This window comes from Musca vetustissima, unplaced genomic scaffold, assembly GCF_032173495.1.
Source record: "Musca vetustissima isolate MV318-11 ecotype Yass unplaced genomic scaffold, APGP_CSIRO_Mvet_v1 utg72945, whole genome shotgun sequence".
NCBI classification, from domain to species: Eukaryota; Metazoa; Arthropoda; class Insecta; order Diptera; family Muscidae; genus Musca; species Musca vetustissima.
The window spans coordinates 15,001-37,698 of NW_026883213.1; the positions used below are offsets into that span (position 1 = coordinate 15,001).

The 22,698-nt window shown below is 41.8% G+C and overlaps 1 non-coding gene and 1 pseudogene across 1 annotated transcript; both read left to right on the top strand.

Moving 5' to 3' along the window:
* The first annotated feature begins 1,667 nt into the window (after positions 1-1,667).
* Positions 1,668-3,503, top strand: LOC133330051 (small subunit ribosomal RNA; annotated as a pseudogene).
* Positions 3,504-4,034: 531 nt separating this feature from the next.
* LOC133330048 (5.8S ribosomal RNA) lies at positions 4,035-4,213 on the top strand. Its single transcript, XR_009754330.1, has one exon. It is a non-coding gene; the product is annotated as a 5.8S ribosomal RNA (ribosomal RNA).
* Positions 4,214-22,698: the final 18,485 nt, after the last annotated feature.

The following is a 22,698-nucleotide window of genomic DNA, read 5'->3' on the forward strand; positions in this document are numbered from 1 at the left end:
TCAAATATCAACGTAAATTACCCAAACATACATCAAATGATAGCTAATTTTTATTACTATCAATAAAAAATAAAATATCATTGATATTTTCAACGTTGATTTTTTTGAATATTTTTCCGATTTTTTCAAAAATATTAAAAAATCGAAAAATATTCATAAAAAAATCAAATATCAACGTAAATTACCCAAACATACATCAAATGATAGCTAATTTTTATTACTATCAATAAAAAATAAAATACCATTGATATTTTCAACGCTGATTTTTTTATGAATATTTTTCCGATTTTTTATTATTTTTTTAATCGAAAAATATTCATAAAAAAATCCTACATGCACGTAAATTACCCATTTATGCCTTAAAAGATGTCTAATTATTACTACTATTAACCAAAAATAAAATATCATTGATATTTTCAACGCTGATTTTTTTATGAATATTTTTCGATTTTTTATTATTTTCAAAAAAATGGAAAAAAATTCACCAAAAATTCAAAACTCATCGTAAATTACCCGTTGATGGCATAAAATATTGCTTTTACATTGGGCTATTTTATGCCATTCGAATTTCATCAAATTTCCATGTTTTAAATTTTTTATGAATTTTTCGAATATTTTTCATGTATAAATATTAATAAAAAATTCATAAAATATTCAACTTGGTCAAATTTGATGATTTTCCTCTATAAATCAATGTAAAATGACTATCTACATTATCCCTGTCAATTTCATGAAAATCCAATCATAATTGAATATTTTAGAAATAAAATAAATTTCTAAATTTACCCATTTTCGTTAAAAATTGCTTTATTTTCGACGAAAAAAATTAAAATTTTTTATTTTTGGAGAAAAAAATTTTATTCATTTAAAATAAGTTACCCATTATTCCAACTAAAATGAATAAAAAATCTTTTTCCAAAAATTCCATTTCGTTAATTTTTTATTAAGGTTTTTCTTCAAAAATCATCCCTCTTTCACATTTTAATGTGCCGCACTATGAAACTATCTATAGGTATGATGGCTGTCATGAAAATGTGGTCACATACCGTAGTCATCACAACTCATTGAAACATTAAGAACGATGACTGAAATCACCATTAGAGTGGTTGAAAGTGGTTTGTTCATGTTATACGATGAGTTTTGCGATGAATTAACGCTTCGAGTGGGTATGGATGTCGCAGTATTTCCGTCAGCTAGTAATAGTTGAATGCGATTGCTGTGGTTGGTAGTATTCATTCACTATAAGCGGGTACGATTGTGCAGTGCGTACAATTGTCTTTATTCATGGTTATCTTCCTACTATTACAAGCATGTTTCATTAAGTTGAGACGTTGACTGTTTGAATAGTAGGGAGCGAGTTTCTTTGCATCGTACGATGTGAGGAGTCTCGTTAAACAAATGTGTGATTTTTAAAAATGTTTATCCAAATGGTTAAACGAAAATATGAAATTCTTAATTTCATATCAATATCAAGTATAGTAAGTTGAAAAACCTACTATGCTGCGATGTTAAAAGTAATTTGAAATAAATTGCTAAAAATATTGAGAAAAATACCTCCAATATACTTTTTGAACAAATTACGCGAAAACGATGTCATTCAATATTTGGTGACTCGTTTCGTTGATTTTTCATTAAGTTGTCGATGGAAAAACATACAATAAAACATTATTCTGGTTGATCCTGCCAGTAGTTATATGCTTGTCTCAAAGATTAAGCCATGCATGTCTAAGTACACACGAATTAACAGTGAAACCGCAAAAGGCTCATTATATCAGTTATGGTTCCTTAGATCGTTAACAGTTACTTGGATAACTGTGGTAATTCTAGAGCTAATACATGCATTATAAACACGGACCTTTGGGACGTGTGCTTTTATTAGGCTAAAACCAAGCGATCTTTGATCGTTTATATGGTTGAACTCTAGATAACTTGCAGATCGTATGGTCTCGTACCGACGACAGATCTTTCAAATGTCTGCCCTATCAACTTTTGATGGTAGTATCTAGGACTACCATGGTTGCAACGGGTAACGGGGAATCAGGGTTCGATTCCGGAGAGGGAGCCTGAGAAACGGCTACCACATCTAAGGAAGGCAGCAGGCGCGTAAATTACCCACTCCCAGCTCGGGGAGGTAGTGACGAAAAATAACAATACAGGACTCATATTAGAGGCCCTGTAATTGGAATGAGTACACTTTAAATCCCTTAACAAGGACCTATTGGAGGGCAAGTCTGGTGCCAGCAGCCGCGGTAACTCCAGCTCCAATAGCGTATATTAAAGTTGTTGCGGTTAAAACGTTCGTAGTTGAACTTGTGCTTCATACGGGTAGTACAACTATAATTGTAGTTTGTACTATACCTTATGTATGTAAGCGTATTACCGGTGGAGTTCTTACATGCATAGGTACTTGTATTTATGTATGTTCCTCCTATTTAAACCTGCTTCAGTGCTCTTCATCGAGTGTTGTTGTGGGCCGGTACAATTACTTTGAACAAATTAGAGTGCTTAAAGCAGGCTCCAAATGCCTGAATATTTTGTGCATGGAATAATGAAATAAGACCTCTGTTCTACTTTCATTGGTTTTTAGATCAAGAGGTAATGATTAATAGAAGCAGTTTGGGGGCATTAGTATTACGACGCGAGAGGTGAAATTCTTGGACCGTCGTAAGACTAACTTAAGCGAAAGCATTTGCCAAAGATGTTTTCATTAATCAAGAACGAAAGTTAGAGGTTCGAAGGCGATCAGATACCGCCCTAGTTCTAACCATAAACGATGCCAGCTAGCAATTGGGTGTAGCTACTTTTATGGCTCTCTCAGTCGCTTCCCGGGAAACCAAAGCTTTTGGGCTCCGGGGGAAGTATGGTTGCAAAGCTGAAACTTAAAGGAATTGACGGAAGGGCACCACCAGGAGTGGAGCCTGCGGCTTAATTTGACTCAACACGGGAAAACTTACCAGGTCCGAACATAAGTGTGTAAGACAGATTGATAGCTCTTTCTCGAATCTATGGGTGGTGGTGCATGGCCGTTCTTAGTTCGTGGAGTGATTTGTCTGGTTAATTCCGATAACGAACGAGACTCAAATATATTAAATAGATGCTTTCAGGAGCAATAATGAGATTGAGCAATAACAGGTCTGTGATGCCCTTAGATGTCCTGGGCTGCACGCGCGCTACAATGAAAGTATCAACGTGTATTTCCTAGACCGAGAGGTCCGGGTAAACCGCTGAACCACTTTCATGCTTGGGATTGTGAACTGAAACTGTTCACATGAACTTGGAATTCCCAGTAAGTGTGAGTCATTAACTCGCATTGATTACGTCCCTGCCCTTTGTACACACCGCCCGTCGCTACTACCGATTGAATTATTTAGTGAGGTCTCCGGACGTGATCACTGTAACGCCTCGTGTGTTACGGATGTTTCGCAAAAGTTGACCGAACTTGATTATTTAGAGGAAGTAATCGTAACAAGGTTTCCGTAGGTGAACCTGCGGAAGGATCATTAACGTGTTCCAACCGTATAACAAAAACTTTTATTCTCCATATTTTCTACTTCTTCATTGAAGTGAAATTTGGAAATAAAAACCCCACAAAAAAACCTAACTGTGTTCGTTTTCTTCATTGAAAACTTACATGTTTCGTTGTCAGTGTACTGGTTTACAATTCACATTCATTTGTGAATATAAAATCATACATTGTTCATAGTTTTTATTTTTTTTTTAAAGTAAAAACTATTTGATTTTCACAATGTACTGTTTTGATCTTAATTGATCGAATACATACGTTGAAATCAAAACATACAATTACAGTTGTACTTATATTTAATATAAGTTAATGTTCTTCTTCTGTTTGCTCGATATATTTTCGGATATGTTGATGTCAAGCGGTTGTTTGAACTAAGACATTCGCAACATAAATTGTATGTATAAAAACATAAGTTATTGAAGAAATTGATATATGCCAATTCATTTTGGTGTATTTTTGATTTCTTTCAATAAAAACAATTTTGACTGTATACAAAACAAAAATAAATTATCACTCTAAGCGGTGGATCACTCGGCTCATGGGTCGATGAAGAACGCAGCAAACTGTGCGTCATCGTGTGAACTGCAGGACACATGAACATCGACATTTTGAACGCATATCGCAGTCCATGCTGTAAGGTACTTTAATTAATTTTAGAGTGCTGCTTGGACTACATATGGTTGAGGGTTGTAAGACTATGCTAAATAAGTTGCTTAAATAATCAATTCAATTTATTGAATTGTGTTTTGAGCACATGTTATATTACTGGATTCTGGTTTTTTGTCACCAAAAGACCGCTATAGAATTCATAATATTAATAGTCAAGATAGAATACCTCATTGAAAAAATCCTAGTATTTTTTTATTAAAATACTTTCATTTTTTTCAATTAATTGAGGAAGGTCTAGCATAAAAATTTTTTATGAACTAGAATTGTCTCTTTTATATTGAAGAAAAAATATGAACATACAAAAAAGAAAAGATTTTTTCATTAAAATGATTTATTCTATAAAATGTAAACTATAAATTAGTATTTGTTTTATACAACCTCAACTCATATGGGACTACCCCCTGAATTTAAGCATATTAATGAGGGGAGGAAAAGAAACTAACAAGGATTTCCTTAGTAGCGGCGAGCGAAAAGGAAAGAGTTCAGCACTAAGTCACTTTGTCTTTATGGCAAATGTGAGATGCAGTGTATGGAGTGTTCAATTTCTAGTATGAGAAATTAACGATTTAAGTCCTTCTTAAATGAGGCCATTTACCCATAGAGGGTGCCAGGCCCGTATAACGTTAATGATTACTAGAGAACATTTCCAAAGAGTCGTGTTGCTGAATAGAGAGTTAAAAAGTACGTGAAACTGCTTAGAGGTTAAGCCCGATGAACCTGAATATCCATTATGGAAAATTCATCGTTATGATTGCTATATGAATAATATAGTAAGAATGGCGTGCATTTTTTCCATATAAGGACATTGTAATCTATTAACATACCCAATTTATCATAAGATCAATGGCTTAAGTTTATTCAAATTAGTATGCTTGCGTATTAACATAGAATAAATGCTTTTGATTCGATAAAGTGTTGATATTCAATCCCGGGGCGTTCTATCAGTTATGCATAATAATATTTATATTATTTATGCCTCTAACCAGAGCGTACCTTGAGCATATATGCTGTGACCCGAAAGATGGTGAACTATACTTGATCAGGTTGAAGTCAGGGGAAACCCTGATGGAAGACCGAAACAGTTCTGACGTGCAAATCGATTGTCAGAATTGAGTATAGGGGCGAAAGACCAATCGAACCATCTAGTAGCTGGTTCCCTCCGAAGTTTCCCTCAGGATAGCTGGTGCATTTAAAAATTATGTAAAATAATCTTATCTGGTAAAGCGAATGATTAGAGGCCTTAGGGTCGAAACGACCTTAACCTATTCTCAAACTTTAAATGGGTAAGAACCACACCTTTCTTGGTATGAAGGTGTGGTTGTGATATAATGTGCCCAGTGGGCCACTTTTGGTAAGCAGAACTGGCGCTGTGGGATGAACCAAACGTAATGTTACGGTGCCCAAATTGACAACTCATGCAGATACCATGAAAGGCGTTGGTTGCTTAAAACAGCAGGACGGTGGACATGGAAGTCGTAATCCGCTAAGGAGTGTGTAACAACTCACCTGCCGAAGCAACTAGCCCTTAAAATGGATGGCGCTTAAGTTGTATACCTATACATTACCGCTAAAGTAAATGGTTTATATTCAATCTCGGTTGGATTTTAAACTTTGAAACTTTAGTGAGTAGGAGGGTACAATGGTGTGCATGGAAGTGTTTGGCGTAAGCCTGCATGGAGCCGCCATTGGCACAGATCTTGGTGGTAGTAGCAAATAATCGAATGAGACCTTGGAGGACTGAAGTGGAGAAGGGTTTCGTGTGAACAGTGGTTGATCACGAGTTAGTCGGTCCTAAGTTCAAGGCGAAAGCTGAAAATTTTCAAGTTATAATTATAACAAAAGAATGCATTGCGCATTTTTTTCGTAATTAAACACTTGAATAATTTTGAACGAAAGGGAATACGGTTCCAATTCCGTAACCTGTTGAGTATCCGTTTGTTATTAAATATGGGCCTTGTGCTCATCCTGGCAACAGGAACGACCATAAAGAAGCCGTCGAGAGGTATCGGAAGAGTTTTCTTTTCTGTTTTATAGTCGTACTACCATGGAAGTCTTTCGAAGAGAGATATGGTAGATGGACTAGAAGAGCATGACATTTACTGTTGTGTCGATATTTTCTCCTCGGACCTTGAAAATTTATGGTGGGGTCACGCAAACTTCTCAACAGGCCGTACCAATATCCGCAGCTGGTCTCCAAGGTGAAGAGTCTCTAGTCGATAGAATAATGTAGGTAAGGGAAGTCGGCAAATTAGATCCGTAACTTCGGGATAAGGATTGGCTCTGAAGATTGAGATAGTCGGGCTTGATTGGGAAGCAATAACATGGTTTACGTGCTCGTTCTGGGTAAATAGAGGTCTCCGGATCTTGTTCCTCGGATAGTAGTTATGTAACCAATTGTGGAACTTTCTTGCTAAAATTTTTAGGGTTGCATCGCAAGGTGTTAACTCTTTAAATTATAACGACTATCAATTAACAATCAATTCAGAACTGGCACGGACTTGGGGAATCCGACTGTCTAATTAAAACAAAGCATTGTGATGGCCCTAGCGGGTGTTGACACAATGTGATTTCTGCCCAGTGCTCTGAATGTCAAAGTGAAGAAATTCAAGTAAGCGCGGGTAAACGGCGGGAGTAACTATGACTCTCTTAAGGTAGCCAAATGCCTCGTCATCTAATTAGTGACGCGCATGAATGGATTAACGATAGACGCATATCGTTACAGCTTTTAAAAAGTGTGTTAAATTGTGGTTTTTTCATTGAAAAATCTTTGAAAAAGTTTTTAAAATTGATTAAATTTTTTTTAAATTTTCAATTTTTTAAAATTGAAGTTTTGTGAAAATTTTTTTTCAAAAAGAAAATCGGTAAGTTTTTACTGTTTTTCCAATTTTATTTTATTTTTTGCCCAGCAAATTGTTATGTGAAAATTTTGCATTTTTTATTTTCAAAAGTTTGTTTTGGTTTTTGCAAAATCTTTGGTGGATCGCTGTTGAAAATTTTTTTGAAAAAATTTTTCATTTTTTGAAAAATTTTTATTTTTGTCTGTCAAATTGTTGTTGCGATACAAACCTACATATTTATTTGTGGTGTTGTGAAGCATTTTTCTGCAATTTGCTTTTTTGTGGTGGTTTTACCTGCTAGATGGGGTTATCCGCCTAAACTTGGGTAGGAGTGCCAAAAAGGCGGACCTAAACTTCTACCCCGTCTGGTGACGAGAAGAGTCCTCTTGTGCAAAGAGGAAATGTGTCGCTGGCACCGCTGGCTCTGCTTCTGGCATGAGTGCCAGAGGTAAATCCAGTGGTGAAGAGAGCATAGTTGCCGTTAAGGCTGCCAAAGGGGCTGATGGTGCATCAGGCAGTAATGCTACTGGTGTTGTCGCCACTGGTGTTGTTGCTGTAGGTGTCGCATCGGCCTCTGTTAAATCTGTTGGTGGTAATGACTTCTTGAAGCCATTGCCTGTTTCTGCTGCTGCTATGTCTTCGGACATATTGTCGAGCTGCGACGAGGCTGAACGCGCTGCTGTTAAGCAGAGCCGACGCTCTCGCCGTAGTGGTTTTGAGCCGGTTTCGGCTGCATCTGCCATTGGGCAGATGCAAGATGCCAAATCTGGTTTGTTGCTTTGTTTGGTAGACAAACACGCCGTTTCAGGTGCTGTCCTGAAAGACGTGTTGTCACAGACTGCTCATTTCGAGGAGTTAATTGTGACATTGGTGGCGGAAAATGAGCGGCTTCGAGGGCGTTTAGATGTTCTACCCCGTTCATCTAACGTTGCGGGTCGTTCTGCAGCGACCACAGCTCCGAGCATGGTGCCTCGGGTAGTCACCCAGGCGGCTATGGAACCTCAACCCCGTCCGGTTGAGACTTGGGCGGCTATAGTAAAGTCTAAGGACTCTAAGATAGCCTCCAAAGAAGTAGTGAAGAAGGTGGTCTCAGAAGTGGGGCCCAGTCTTGCGAACCTTGGTGTACGCGTACACGAGGTTAAGGCCGTGAAGGGTGGTGGTGCGATCATTCGCACACCATCAGTTGTCGAAAGGGAGAAGATAGCCAAGAGCGCTAAGTTCTCTGAAGTTGGACTGAAGGTTGAGATTAAGGACAAGATGGGTCCTAGGGTCATCGTCCAGAAGGTCGATCCGGCTATTAAGCCCGACGTCTTCATGGAGGAACTGTATGCCCTAAACTTCATTGAGAAGATGTCGAAAGAAGAATTCTCCAGGAGTGTACGGCTAGTGACAGGTCCTTGGAAAGACACTGACAGAAATGTCAATGTTGTTCTGGAGGGCAAGAGCCGGGTGATCGATGCTCTTTTGGCGGCAGGGAGGTGCTACATCAAGTGGTTCTCCTTTTTGGTGCAACCGCATGATGGGGTACATCACTGCTATCGCTGCTTGAGCTTCGATCACCGAGTTAAACAATGCCGTTTTGCTAAAGCGGTGTGCAGAAGGTGCGGAGAAGAAGGCCACGTGGCAAGAAAGTGCAATAATGCACTAAATTGCCGAAATTGCGCGTTCAGAGGCAAACCATCGGAACATCTGATGATGTCTGAGGCTTGCCCCCTGTACCGCATGATGGTGGCTAGAGCGCAATCAAGACATTAAGATGGATTTAATAATCCAACTTAATTGTCGGCGGTCGCAGGCTGTCATGAGGGATTTGGGTGCTACCATGCGTCAACTTGGCTGCAGATACGCATTAGTTCAGGAACCTTATTCGACCAATTTTGGTCAAATATTGGGCCTGCCTGCAGAAATGCGGGTATTTCCTGATCTAAGGCGTCATTCTGCAGTTATTGTTGACGATGGTAGTGTTGACTGCGTTCTGGTTAACCAGACTAACTATGGAGTGTGTGTCTCCGTGAGTGGTCGATTTGGTGAGATTTTCCTTACGAGTCTCTATTGTAAGTTTGATGAAGCGTTGGAGCCATACATAAGGTATATGGATGCGGTGCTACTACAAGTGAGTAGCCATCCTGTCATCCTCGGCTTAGACGCGAACGCATCTTCTCCCATGTGGTTCAGTAAGATGTCTCGGCATTCGTTGGGACATCGGAACCACAATAGGGGTGAGATGCTGAGTGAGTGGATGCTTTCGAGATCCATTCATGTGGTGAACGAGCCGAGTGATGTATATACCTTCTGTACGGTGAACGGCGCAAGTGACATTGATGTTACATGTTGTAACGAAGCTGCTTCACGGCAGTTTCGTTTCACATGGAACGTCAGTGAAGAGCTTGGGATTAGCGATCACAACCTAATCCGAATAGAGATGTCGTATGATGAGGTGGTGGAATTTGTGGACCCATCAGTGCGTTGGCGCACATCCAATGTTGATTGGTCATTTTATGGCCATCAACTTAGATATGCGTTCAATGCTACCTCGATGGACGAGTTCACTTCCCTCCCGATTGAGGATCAAGTGGCCTATCTGACAGCAACAGTAAGTGCTGTAAATGATTCTCTCTTTGAGAGATATCGCCGAAGAGTTCCTAGGAAACTGTTATGGTGGAATAGGGACTTGAATCAGAAGCGTAGAACCGTGCGGCGCCTCCGGAAGAAATTTCAGAGAGCCAAACGGCGAAACGCTGATGATGTTGGCATTCATGCTTCTGCCTACAGGCAGTGCCTGAATGAATACCAGGCAATGATGACCAGTGCGAAAGAGAGCCAATGGCAATCTTTTGTTAGCAGAAACCGGGACGACCCTTGGGGTCAGATGTACCGACTTTGCAGGTCGAAGCAGACCCTTGATGTCTCCGGCATCAAGGTGAATGACCGAGTCCTCACTACTTGGAGTGAGTGCATACTCGGTCTGATGTCCTCTTTCTTTCCAAGGTTGGAGCAGGAGTTGCCTCCTCCACAGGAGGGTGCGGCTGTTGCTCCTGACTTGGAAAGAAACGAGATCGAACAGGCCGTAGCTCTTGTGCGATGCAAGAAGTCGCCTGGGTTGGATGGATTGACTGGAGAGATGTGTAAGAGCATCTGGAAGGTCATTCCAGAATACCTAGAGGCTTTGCTTGCCAAGTGTGTTCGCTTGGGCATTTTCCCGAAGGCGTGGAAATCTGCGAAGGTCATCGTGCTACTGAAGTCGCCTGATAAGGTCAGGAGTAATCCTCGATCTTATCGGGGCATCAGTCTTCTTCCAGTGCTTGGAAAAGTACTGGAGCGGATTATGGTGCAGCGGCTTCAGGAGCGGTTGGCTGGAACAGAAAGCGAGTGGCAGTTTGGCTTCAAACCAGGTCTTGGTGTTGAGGATGCATGGCTGCATGTCAAGCGGTGCGTTGCAGAGTCTGCAAGTCGGTATGTTCTGGGAATCTTCGTAGATTTCAGGGGTGCTTTTGACTACCTATGTTGGTCAAAAGTTATTACCCGTTTACAGGATGTTGGTTGCCAGGAGATTACGCTTTGGCAAAGCTATTTCTCTGAGCGTGTAGCGTGTGCGGTTGGTGCTTCCAACGTAGTAAGTCTTGATGTTGTACGGGGTTGTCCACAGGGGTCTATTTGTGGTCCATACATATGGAACCTTATGATGGACCCTCTGTTGAGACAACTCAGTGCACATTGTAAGGTATGTGCTTACGCAGATGACTTGCTCATTCTGGTCGAGGCTCAATCTCGTTCTGAGATGGAACAGTTGGGCTCCAGAATGATGTCAATTGTCGGTAGTTGGGGCACCAATGCGGGTGTTCAAGTAGCCAGGGAAAAGACCGTGACAATGCTACTTAAAGGTAGATTGTCCGGCAATCGACATCCTAGTGTCATCTTTGATGGTCGAGGTCTGTCTTACAAGACAGAAGTGCGATATCTGGGTATATCCATGAGTGAGAGGATGAACTTCATCTCTCACTTAGATCGTCTTAGAGAGAAGATGTGTTGTTTGGTTGGTCCCGTTAGACGTATTTTACGTTCCGACTGGGGACTCAGCAGGCGTGCTATGCGCGTAGTATATAGCGGTCTTTTTGTTGCTTGTGCAACATATGGTGCTCCCATATGGCACACTGCTGTAACGGGATATGGATATCGCAAGATATTATCATGTCAGCGAATCATGATGTTGGCTTGTCTGCCTGTATGCCGCACGGTATCAACCGAAGCCATGCAGGTATTGTTGGGTGTACCTCCGCTCGACCTGGAAGTGATACGTGCAAACGTATCATTTCTGGCGAAAAGAGGTCTGCCTATAGTGCCCAATGACTGGGCGGTGGAAGGTATAGAGCGATTGAGTGTTCCAGAACGTAAAGCGCAGCTGCACGAGCTTGTAATCTCTAGATGGCAATCTAGATGGAATACTTGTGAGAATGGGCGTGTAACATTTCGGTTTATCCCGGATGTTACATTTGTCGCGACTAACCCCGATTTTGGTTTCGGCCTCCATCTGGGCTTCTTGTTGACGGGTCATGGGTCTCTGAATGCATTTTTGCATAGGATAAACGTGACAGATACAGAAATGTGTAGTTGTGGGGCTCCAGTGTGCTCCCGTATATCGGATTTTGTGCAAAGTAATAGTGCGTTTTCGCGTTTGAAATTGTGTGAAAGTGGTTCCTGGTGATTTTTTCAGTCCGTGGCTGAAAAAATCATTGAAATCGGTGCAGATTTGCCCAAGTTATTGATATTTCAATTTTACATTGAAATATCACATTTGGGTTGTGTGGTGAGTAGCCATTTTTGTTTGGTTATTGCTGTTCGGTGTTTTGTTCAACTTAGCACAGCTGGTTGCTACCATCTGTGTTTCTTTGGATAATACAGCTGTTTTTGATAGTTGGTTGGTGAACTGACTATCCTGTAGTCTGTGCAACAACCTCTGTTGACTAACAGCTGTTGTGGTGAATTCGTTCATTTTTGGAAGTGCCCGTTGGGAGTGGAACTAAATTTTAGTAAGTTCCCAATTGGACACCGGATCTACTGGTACTAACTAGTTCCGGTAGGGTGTAAAATGGACGGAAACGTTGAGGAGAAGGTGAAGAAGAAGAAGAAGGAGGTTTCTGGGGTAAAGGAGGGTGATAGTGGGGGGGATACCCTTACTGAATCCTCTGTGGTCGAAGGTGGGGATGAGGGCAGTTTCGCCAAGATGGGGAGGCCTAAGCCCAAGAGGAAGTTGAAGAAGAGTAGAGAGGCGTCTGCGAGTGTGGCGAGTACTAGCGAGGATGAGGGGAAACGGCATAAGCCGGGGACCCCGCTCGCTACTACGAAGAAGGTGGAGTCGGAAGGGAAAATGGATATTGGCGATAAGGACATTGGCAAGGAAATGGACATGAATAAAGATAATGGTACGGAAAGTCGTGGTAGGTCAAAGACCAAAAAGCGGGCCACCTCCGGATGTTTGGAGAGTATCTCCAAGATGAAGGAGGTGACCAAGCAACTTATGGTTGCTTGCTTAGACAACCGTCTAGGGGTCGAAATGACCAAATCGGTTGTTGAGGTTAGCGGCAAATATGAGGCGATACTAATGGAATTGTTGGCTGATAACGAGCGTATGCGTGGCAAGTTGGAGGTATACGAAGCTGGTGGCGTTGGTGGTGGAATGGCTCCTGTGGTAAAGGCGCCGTTGGTGCCCATGGCTCCTGCCGTTCGCCCGGTAGCTGTTACGGCCTTGCCGAAGCCGGTTGTTACCCCGGAGGTGTCGATGCCTAAACCGACACATACGTGGTCGACGATTGTTAAGGGGAAAGGAGTTCCGGCTAAAGAAGTCGTGAAGAAGGTGGTTGACGAAGTAGGCCCAACCCTTGGTGTACGTGTACACAGCGTTAAGCCTACACGTGATGGTGGTGCTGTCATCAGGACCCCGTCTGTGGCTGAACGCCAGAAGGTGGTGGCGAATGAAAAGTTCGCTGAGTTGGGCCTTGAGGTGTCTGTGAATGACAAATTGGGGCCGAAAGTCATGGTCAACCGTGTGCATCCTAAAATTAGCCAGGATGAGTTCATGACCGAGCTATATAAAATGAATTTTGCGAAGGTTATGAGTGAGGAGGTGTACAAGAAAAGCGTGCGGATGGTGACGGCGCCATGGAATCCAGAGGGTAGCCCTTTGAGTGTGGTGCTGGAGTGTACCGAAAAGGTCATGGACCGGTTGGTGGCAGAGGGAGCCTATATAAAGTGGTTCCGGTTTACGGTCCGGCCCTATGATGATGTTATGGCATGCTATAAATGCCATAGCTTCGACCATAGGATGAAGGAGTGCAGGATGCCCGGCAGGATCTGTCGGCGCTGCAGTCAGGTTGGGCATAGTGCTTCACAATGCACCAACCCTTGTCGATGCCGCAACTGCGAGTTCAGGGGATGGCCTGCAGACCACATGATGTTGTCTGCGAGCTGTCCCGTGTACGCGCGGATGGTGGAACGTGCGAAGGCTCGCCATTGAGATGGAGCTGCTGATATTTCAGCTCAATTGTCAGCGGTCGAGATCGGTAATGTACGAGTTGGGACAGGTGCTACGGAGCTCGAGGGCGTCGGTTGCCCTCTTACAGGAGCCGTACACTAGGGATGGAATTGTCAGAGGATTGCCGAGGGGGGTGCGTGTCTTCACGGACGTTAATGGAGACTCTGCCATAGTCATTAATGACAGGGACCTCGACTGTACTAACGTTAGTAGGAGCCTTTGGGGTGTCTGTGTCCGTATCGAAGGGAGGTTTGGGAAGATGTTTTTGGCTAGCATCTATTGTAGGTTTAGCGTGTCGTTAGATCCTTATCTTGAGTATATGGATACGGTGCTACTACTAGTGAGTAGCAATCCGCTCATCATTGCTCTTGATGCTAATGCGTCTTCTCCCATGTGGCATTCCAAGATGGCTGGTCAATCGGCCAGTTATCGGAATCTCATGAGAGGCCAGGCGCTTAGTGAATGGATGCTTTCGATGGGACTTGGTGCGCTTAACGAGCCGAGTGATTTATATACTTTCGATGGACCTAATGGTGCGAGTGACATTGACGTTACGGCTGCAAATGGGGCAGCAACGACTGTCTACGACTTTAGGTGGGCTATCAGTGACAGTTGGGGGGTGAGTGATCACCGGCCTATAGAGGTTCGTGTTACTCTCCATCAACGTACGAGGGCGCCCGAACAGTCTCGTAAGTGGCGGGACACTGCTGTGGACTGGGGGTACTATTCGGATCGGATTAGGGAGGCAGCTATGCCTTTAGAGGACTTTAGGCTACTGACCATTGACGATCAGATTAGCGAAATAGATCGGTGTATGTGCACGGTAAATGATGTGCACCTTGGTAGACGTCGCGAGACTAAACCAAGTAAGGTCCCCTGGTGGACCCGTGAGTTAAATTTGATGCGTAGGTCTGTCAGGCGTCTGCGGAAGCGATTCCAAAGTGCCCGGCGGTCTGAGGCGGAGGATTTGGCTCAGCGTAAAGCTGACTATTTTGCTGCTCTTAGGACGTACAAAGACAGTCTAGCAAGGGTTAAAGACCAAAATTGGAGGAGCTTCGTACTCGACAATAGGGACGAACCGTGGGGTACCGTATACAAAGTATGTAGAGGTACAGATAGAACGACCGACGTGACGGCCCTACAAGTTGGCAATTCATTGTCTTCTTGGAGTGAGTGTGTAGAGACGTTACTGATGAGTTTTTTCCCAGTTGCTGAACGTGTTAGTGATATTCCACCTATGGTGGAGATTACTGATCCGCCACCTCTGGATAGATCGGAAGTGGACATAAGTATAAGTCGGATTAGGTGCGGAAAGTCGCCCGGTATGGATGGTATGACTGGAAGGATGCTTAAGGCCATCTGGAAAGGCATACCGTCTCATATCGAATCGATTTTTGATAGGTGTATAAGAACAGGATGTTTTCCTACCGTGTGGAAACAGGCACGCGTTGTGGTCCTCCTTAAGGCCCCCGATAGGGATAGGAGCAACCCCCGCTCCTATCGTGGTATCAGTCTTCTTCCGGTGCTTGCGAAAGCATTGGAGAGGATAATGATATCGCGACTTCTGGAGAGTTACATCGACGGTTTTGCCGAGGAACAATTTGGGTTTAGACAAGGTAGATCTGTGGACGATGCTTGGCTACATGTCAGTAGTATAGTTAGTCAGTCGACTGCCAAGTATGTTTTGGGCATATTCGTTGATTTTAAAGGTGCGTTTGACTATCTCTCCTGGGATAGCGTGCTCACGCGGTTGCAGGAGGTTGGTTGTCGTGAGCTAGGTCTTTGGCGTAGCTATTTTAGCAATAGAAAAGCTTGTGTTGTAGGTGCCAATGACACAGTTTGGCGTGATGTCGCCCGTGGGTGTCCTCAGGGTTCTATCTGTGGTCCATATATATGGAATCTTATGATGGATACTTTGTTGCGCTCATTGTCGACATCGTTTCATGTGTGTGCATATGCGGATGACCTTCTCATTATGGTTGAAGGCCAATCTCGTCTTGAGCTGGAAACCAGAAGTGTGGAGGCCATGCGCATAGCGTCTGAATGGGGTAGTCGAGTTGGTGTGGAGGTGGCGTTCGACAAGACGTCGACTATGTTGCTGAAGGGCACTTTAGCGCATACGCGTCCTCCATTCATTCGTGTTGGCGAGGTTAGCCTTAGATATGCTTTACAGGTTAAATACCTGGGAATAGTAGTTGCTGAACGCATGAACTTTTTAGTCCACATGAAATATTTGAGGGACAAGTTATTAGCAATTGCAGGGATTATTAGACGCATTCTTAGAAGTGACTGGGGCCTGAGCAGACGTGCTGTCCGTACCATATATGGCGGGCTATTTGTTGCCTGTGCAGCATTTGGTTCGCCTGTATGGTACAGGGCAGTCATGACTGCGGAAGGGTCGCGTAGGATACAGTCTGTACAGAGAGTAGCTCTATTAGCGTGTATGCCCGTATGTAGAACAGTTTCTACTGAAGCTTTACAGGTTCTATTAGGTGCAGCACCCCTTGACTTGGAAGTGATACGTAGAGCGATTACTTTTAAGATTAAGAAGGGACTGCCGCTTTCAGAAGTCGATTGGATTTCTGCATCTGATTTGGCTGGGGATCTTAGGAGGAACAAGGAGCTCGTAGATGAGTGCCTTGTGTCTAGGTGGCAGACCAGATGGGACGAAAGTGTTAATGGTCGGGTGACGTACGCCTTTATAAAAGACGTGACTTTCGTACGTGATCGTAGAGATTTTGGTTTCGGCCTTGGTCTCGGTTATTTACTGACTGGACATGGTTCGTTGAATGCATTTTTGCATAAGCGTGCTTTGTCCGACACTCCGGATTGTGGTTGTGGTGGGGGACCTGAGGACTCACTGCATGTACTGACTCAGTGCAGTTACTTTAGCGACATTAGAGATCTGGCCGGAATGGGTATCGTTAGTACTCAGGACGGCTGGGATCTGAGCAAGGCGGTAGAGGACCCATCGACTTTTGCAGCGCTCAGTTCGTTTGCGAGGGAGGTGTTTATTAGGAGAAGAACTCGACCTAGGGAAGGTGATTCTCCGACGTAAACCATCAACCTGGGGTCGGCCCTTTTATGAGCTCGTGTGGCGTTTTCCTGTCTCGGCTTGTCGAAAACTGGTCTCGACGGTTGGCATTTGGGGTGATGTTGATGCAGCTACCATCTCATGGAAGCCTTTGCGTCGACGTCACTGCTGCGGCTGCGGTGTTGGCGGATTTTTCTTCGCTGGTTTTGTTGTGTTCTGGTTCCTGTGGTCTTTGTGGGTCGGGGTATCGGCCATCGTTGATGGATCATCCGTGAGGATGATTTTACGTCCGATGGTTGTTGGTGTCCCTTTGCTTAGGTTCCGTGGTCTTGTTTTTCTCGGGTGCTTGGTCCGACGGGCTGGACACTCGTGAGGGTGTCCAGTCACTGTCCAGAGTGTGTGGTCCGACGGGCCGGATACCCGAGTGGGTACTGGCTGCTGTCCTGAGTGGTTCGTTTTCGGTGTGTACGTCACCTTCGTCTCTTTTGCGTTTGTTTATTTCGTTTGTTTCTACGTTTGGTTTTGCTGGGGTTTACTAGTCCCGGACTTTATGTCAAAACTAGTAGGGCTACCATTCCCGGATTATATAGGCTTGTGGAATGATTGTCGGGTGGGGTGCGTGGCGGTATGGGAGCCAACATCGAAAGATGTTGACTTTTATGCCTGCCTTGTGTCTCTATTCGGTAGTTGTTCCATTGTGAAGAGCCAATAAATATAGTTCAAATGGTAGTAGCTTCGGTTACGAAACTTGCAGAGGTTATTCTGTGGGTGACCATTCCCGAACCAGTAGACTGGTGGGGCGATCGTTGGGCGGGGTGGAGAGCGGTGCGGCTACTAATATCGAGAGATATTGGTGGCCGCGCATGCTTTCTATTTCTTCTAATGGTTGTTTCATCTGTAGGTTCAAATGGTAGTAGTTTTTCGGCTACGACAACATGCAGAGGCTAGTCTGTGGGGGACCATTCCCGAACTAGTAGGCCGGTGGTGCGATTGTTGGGGTGGGGTGGAGGTCGGTGTGGCTGTCAATATCGAGAGGTGTTGGTTGCCACACATGTCCTCTATCCCTCTTCGACGGTTGTTCTATTTTGAGTGCCTACAACTATTGGTTCAAATGGTAGTAGTTTTTCGACTACGGAAACATGCAGAGTTTGTCTGTGGGCGACCATTCCCGAACTTGCAGGCTTGTGGAGCAATTGTTGGGAGGGGCTGGATGCATGGTGGATACCAATGTCGAAAGGTGTTGGTGTTCACTTTTGCTTCCTATCCCCTTTCAGCGATTGCTTCATTGTTGAGAGCCTGCAAATATAAGTTCAAATGGTAGTAGTTTCGGCTACGAAGCTGGGCAGAGGCTATAGTCTGCGGGTGACCAGTTCCGAACTTTTAGTTTCTACTGGTAATAGCTTTGGCTATGAAGCTGGGCAGAGGCTATATTCTGTGGGTGACCAGTCCCGAACTGTATGAGGTTCTACTGGTAGTAGTTTCGGCTATGAAGCTAGCAGAGGCTATATTCTGTGGGTGACCAATCCCGAACCATTTGGGGTTCAATTGGTAATAGCTTTGGCTATGAGCCTGACCGAAGGTTTTTCGGTAGCACGGGTGTCAGGGGCCCCTAGGTCTGCGGATCTAGCCTGACAAGTTGGTGTTGGCCCCCTGGGGAGCATCGTGCTGGCTGTGGTTTAAACCCAAATCGCGGGTAAAGTTTCGACTTGGTGTGGAGTTGCACTGCAACCGGGGTGCCTGACCCTTAGAAAGGCAGGAGTTTTAGATAGGCTCCGCTCCTCATCCAAGGAGGTGATCACGTCCAAATACGATTAACTGGTGTTTACAGCACCGTGGGGCAAGGCCGGCAGGCAGGTACCCACGTACTCTAAATATCTCTGTATTTGTGCATCTGTTCCTAACATGCAAGAGGAAACGATATAGACCCATAGTTGTTTTTGCCAATAAGCATAGAATAATTTTCTGAGTCGATTAACGCATGTTCGTCTGTATATGTTAAATGTGCACACATCGACATAATTTGCGAGCAATATTTTATTAAAGTTTCCTGATAGCTATTACAACATACTAGGTCCAAACCAACACCTAATAAATTATGCCTGCAATTAAAGGCATAATGGGTAGATAGTTGCAATTTATTAAATTTTGTTGGGTTAAATTAATATGGGCTTATTGTATTAATTCAGGGTAAGATTTATGTAGAAATAGAAGAAAACGTAATAGATGGTGCGTAATATCGAAACACAAAAGTTATGCTATAATGTAGATAAACGCTAACCTACTTATAAATTAATTATTAAAAGCAATAAAAAAAACTGAATATATTTTTCCAATAGAGAAAAGTATTTAACAAAAATTAGGTTTCAGTAGAACCATTTAAAATGTTTTGGAAAAAAATCAGCAGAATTTGTCTTTGAAATTATTGAAAGTTTAAAATAATTTAATTAATGCACATCTTTGGAATAAGTTGTTATTTTTTCAAGCACAGTTCTACCGCAATATCTTAGCACGAATAAAAAATGCCACATCAAAGTGAACAATTTAATTAACATTATAAATACATTAAGACTCAAATGAAATTTCGTCCATGCAGAGAAATTTAATTAAAAATTGCAAAGTGGCATAGGATGTTCACTTGAAATTCATTAAAAGTGGTCACAAGGTTTAATTTGACATTTCAACAGAGACGAGTATTTAAATTGCAAATTAAATATCGAAGTTTTTTCTGGAAATATTAGCATTTTCTGAGAATAAGGTTTGCATTGAAACGATATTGGAAAACATAAGAAGACAAAAATTCATTAAATTATTTGAATGGATATTGTAAATATAAATATATATTCTTAAGATGCAGGTCTGTGAAAAGTCCTAAAAAAAATAAAACAAAAAATTAAGTAAACATTGAAACAGCGGCTTAAAAAATCCACACCTCTTATATGGGGATGCTATATCCAAATATGAACCGATTTCAACGAAACTTATCACAGGTTAGGTTACACTAATTTCAGTACGTTTTGTTCCTATCAGCCATATATTGGTTCCTTGGTGCGTCAATTACTTAAAATCAATCTAACCTATATCTAAATCTCAACCTATTTTCACTAAACTTGGCACACATCATTCTGGATTAATTTCAAAACGCTATGCAATATAAGAACTTGGTACATTATTTAGATTAAATCAGACGAAAATATATATATCTAGATCTGAATCGATTTTCTCGAAACTCAGCACACATCATTCCAACATCAATTCAGTACGCTATGCCAAATTTTGTGCAAATCGAAAGATACATGTGGTGCACCATTTACATTAAATTGGACGAAAATATATATGGGAGCTATATCTAAGTTTTGACCGATTTTCACGAAACTTGGCACACATCATTCTGGATTAAATTCAAAACGCTATGCAACATAAGAACTTGGTACATTATTTAGATTAAACCGGACGAAACTATATATATCTAGATCTGAATCGATTTTCACGAAACTCAGCACACATCATTCCAGCATCAATTCAGTACGTTATGCCAAATTTCGTGAAAATCGAAAATATCTTTCGATAGGGACTTTGGTGCACCATTTACATGAAATCGGACGAAACTATATATGGAAGCTATATCTAAATCTGGACCGATATTCACGAAACATACCAGATATCATTCTAGGCTCAATTCAGTACGTTATGTCAAATTTCGTGCAAATCGAAAGATATATAGGGACTTTGGTGTACCATTTACATGAAATCGGACGAAACTATATATGGGAGCTATATCTTAATCTGGACCGATTTTCACAAAACTTGGCAGACATATCACTCTAGGCTCAATTCAGTACGTTATGCCAAATTTCGTGCAAATCGAAATATATATAGGGTCTCTGGTACACCATTTACATTAAATCTGACGAAAATATATATGGGAGCTATATCTAAATCTGAACCGATTTTTCCCAATTTCAATAGGGTTCGTCCTTGGGCCCAACAAATGAGCTGTGCCAAATTTCATCAAATCGGATCATAAATGCGAGCTGTACTTTGCTCACAAAAATACATGGACAGACAGACGGACGGACGGACTGACAGGCATAAATCGACTTAAAAAGTGATTCTATGCATATTCTCAAAAGGAACCATGGGTCTATCTTGATTTTTTTTTTTTTTTTTTTTTTGCCTGTTACAAACATATGCACAAAGACATAATACCCTGTACCACAGTGTGGTGAAGGGTATAAAAATGCACGTCTGTGTATAACCCTCAAAAAGTTTTCATTAAAAAATGCACGTCTCGGTATAACCCTCAAAAAATGTTCTTTAAAAAATCCACGCCTCTGTATAAGCCTCAAAAAATATTCTTTTAAAAATCCACGCCTCTGTATAAGCCTCAAAAAATATTCTTTTAAAAATCCACGCCTCTGTATAAGCCTCAAAAAATATTCTTTTAAAAATCCACGCCTCTGTATAACCATCAAAAAGTATTCTTAAAAAACTACGCCTCTGTAAAACCTCAAAAAGTATTCTTTTAAAAATCCACGCCTCTGTATAAGCATCAAAAAATATTCTTTTAAAAATCCACGCCTATGTATAAGCATCAAAAAATATTCTTTAAAGAATCCCCGCCTCTGTATAAGCATCAAAAAGTTTTCTTTAAAAAATGCACGTCTCTGTATAAGCATCAAAAAATTGTCCTTAAGAAAACCACGCCTCTGAATAAGCCTCAAAAAGTATTCTTTTAAAAATTCTCGCCTCTGTATAAGCCTTAAAAAGTATTCTTAAAAAAACACGTTTCTGTAAAACCTGAAAATATATTCTTAAAAAAATGCATCTGTATAAACTTTAAAAATATTCTTTAAAAAACCACGTCTTCGTATAGCCCTTGGAAAACATTGTCTATAAAACGAGGCCTTCGGATGACCCTGACAAAATTGTTAAGCCCTTTAAAAATCAATTATCGGCAAGCTTTATCCTAACTACTTCCTAAATCATTTCCTGTCTTAACTCAAATAATCCATAGTTGGAAGCACTTTAACATAAAAACATTATTTCACAAATGTCTTACCCATTAGTATCATTTGCCGGTCCAGACGACAGTCATGCAGTGAATAATCCCGCCCATATAAAAACAGCTTCTTGTCATAATCATGAAGTTTTTATTCTTAACGTTTAAGGCTATGACGAAAATCGCCTGCGGTTTCCAGAGAGAGGCAAAGACCATAGACACAAAATTTACGACATCTCCGGCACTCACACTCGTACACATGGTGGCACACATATGTTTTATGACAGGCAGGAAGTAAATTTATGGCATGTTTTGCTGTTTTTTATATAGACATTATCCACGTTCCTTGGAGGTTATTATTTCAATATATTTCCTACAGCTACAATGGTGGCGGATGCTGCTGGTGGCACATTACATATCCCGGCATATTTTCTTACTGTATCTGAATATAAAGTTTAAGGCGTTGTAAATTCACTTTCCTTATGTCTGTTTGTATACCGCAGGGCTTTGATGTTTATATATTTTCGGTAATAATATATGTTCATTTATGTTCAGATCCTTTGGCGGCGGCTGCTGGATGTAAAATGTTATTCCGTTTGCGAAATGTGTGAATATTTATTCTTGTGACTTTCGGGATTGTTGGTGGGTTATTTTTATGATTGTTTTTTAAAGAAATAGCTTTAAACCTTTTAGCAGTAATAACATTAATTTTGATTCACCCATTACATCTATTTATTTCTGAAAATGTTTCCTTAATGCAAAGGAAAACAAGTAAAAGAAGTCGATTAAAATATATACAAGGGAGGTACCACAAGAAGTGGACCGACGCGTCCCATCTTTGGACTCGACTATAAAGTTTCGATGAGATTGGCTATTCTGTTCGCTTAGATTTACAAGTTTTCAAAATATTGACCCTTTGTGAGAGAGGCACTAAAATGAGTAAACCGATATTCTCCATCTATGATTTTGATTTATGTTACTATGTGCAAAGTTTGAATATACTTCTTTTGATCGTGAACATCATCAAGCCAGATAGTCGGGTGGATACTTTTAAATCAACTTAAATGAGGCACATTTTCAAAGTGTAAATACCCTTGTTAGCCATAC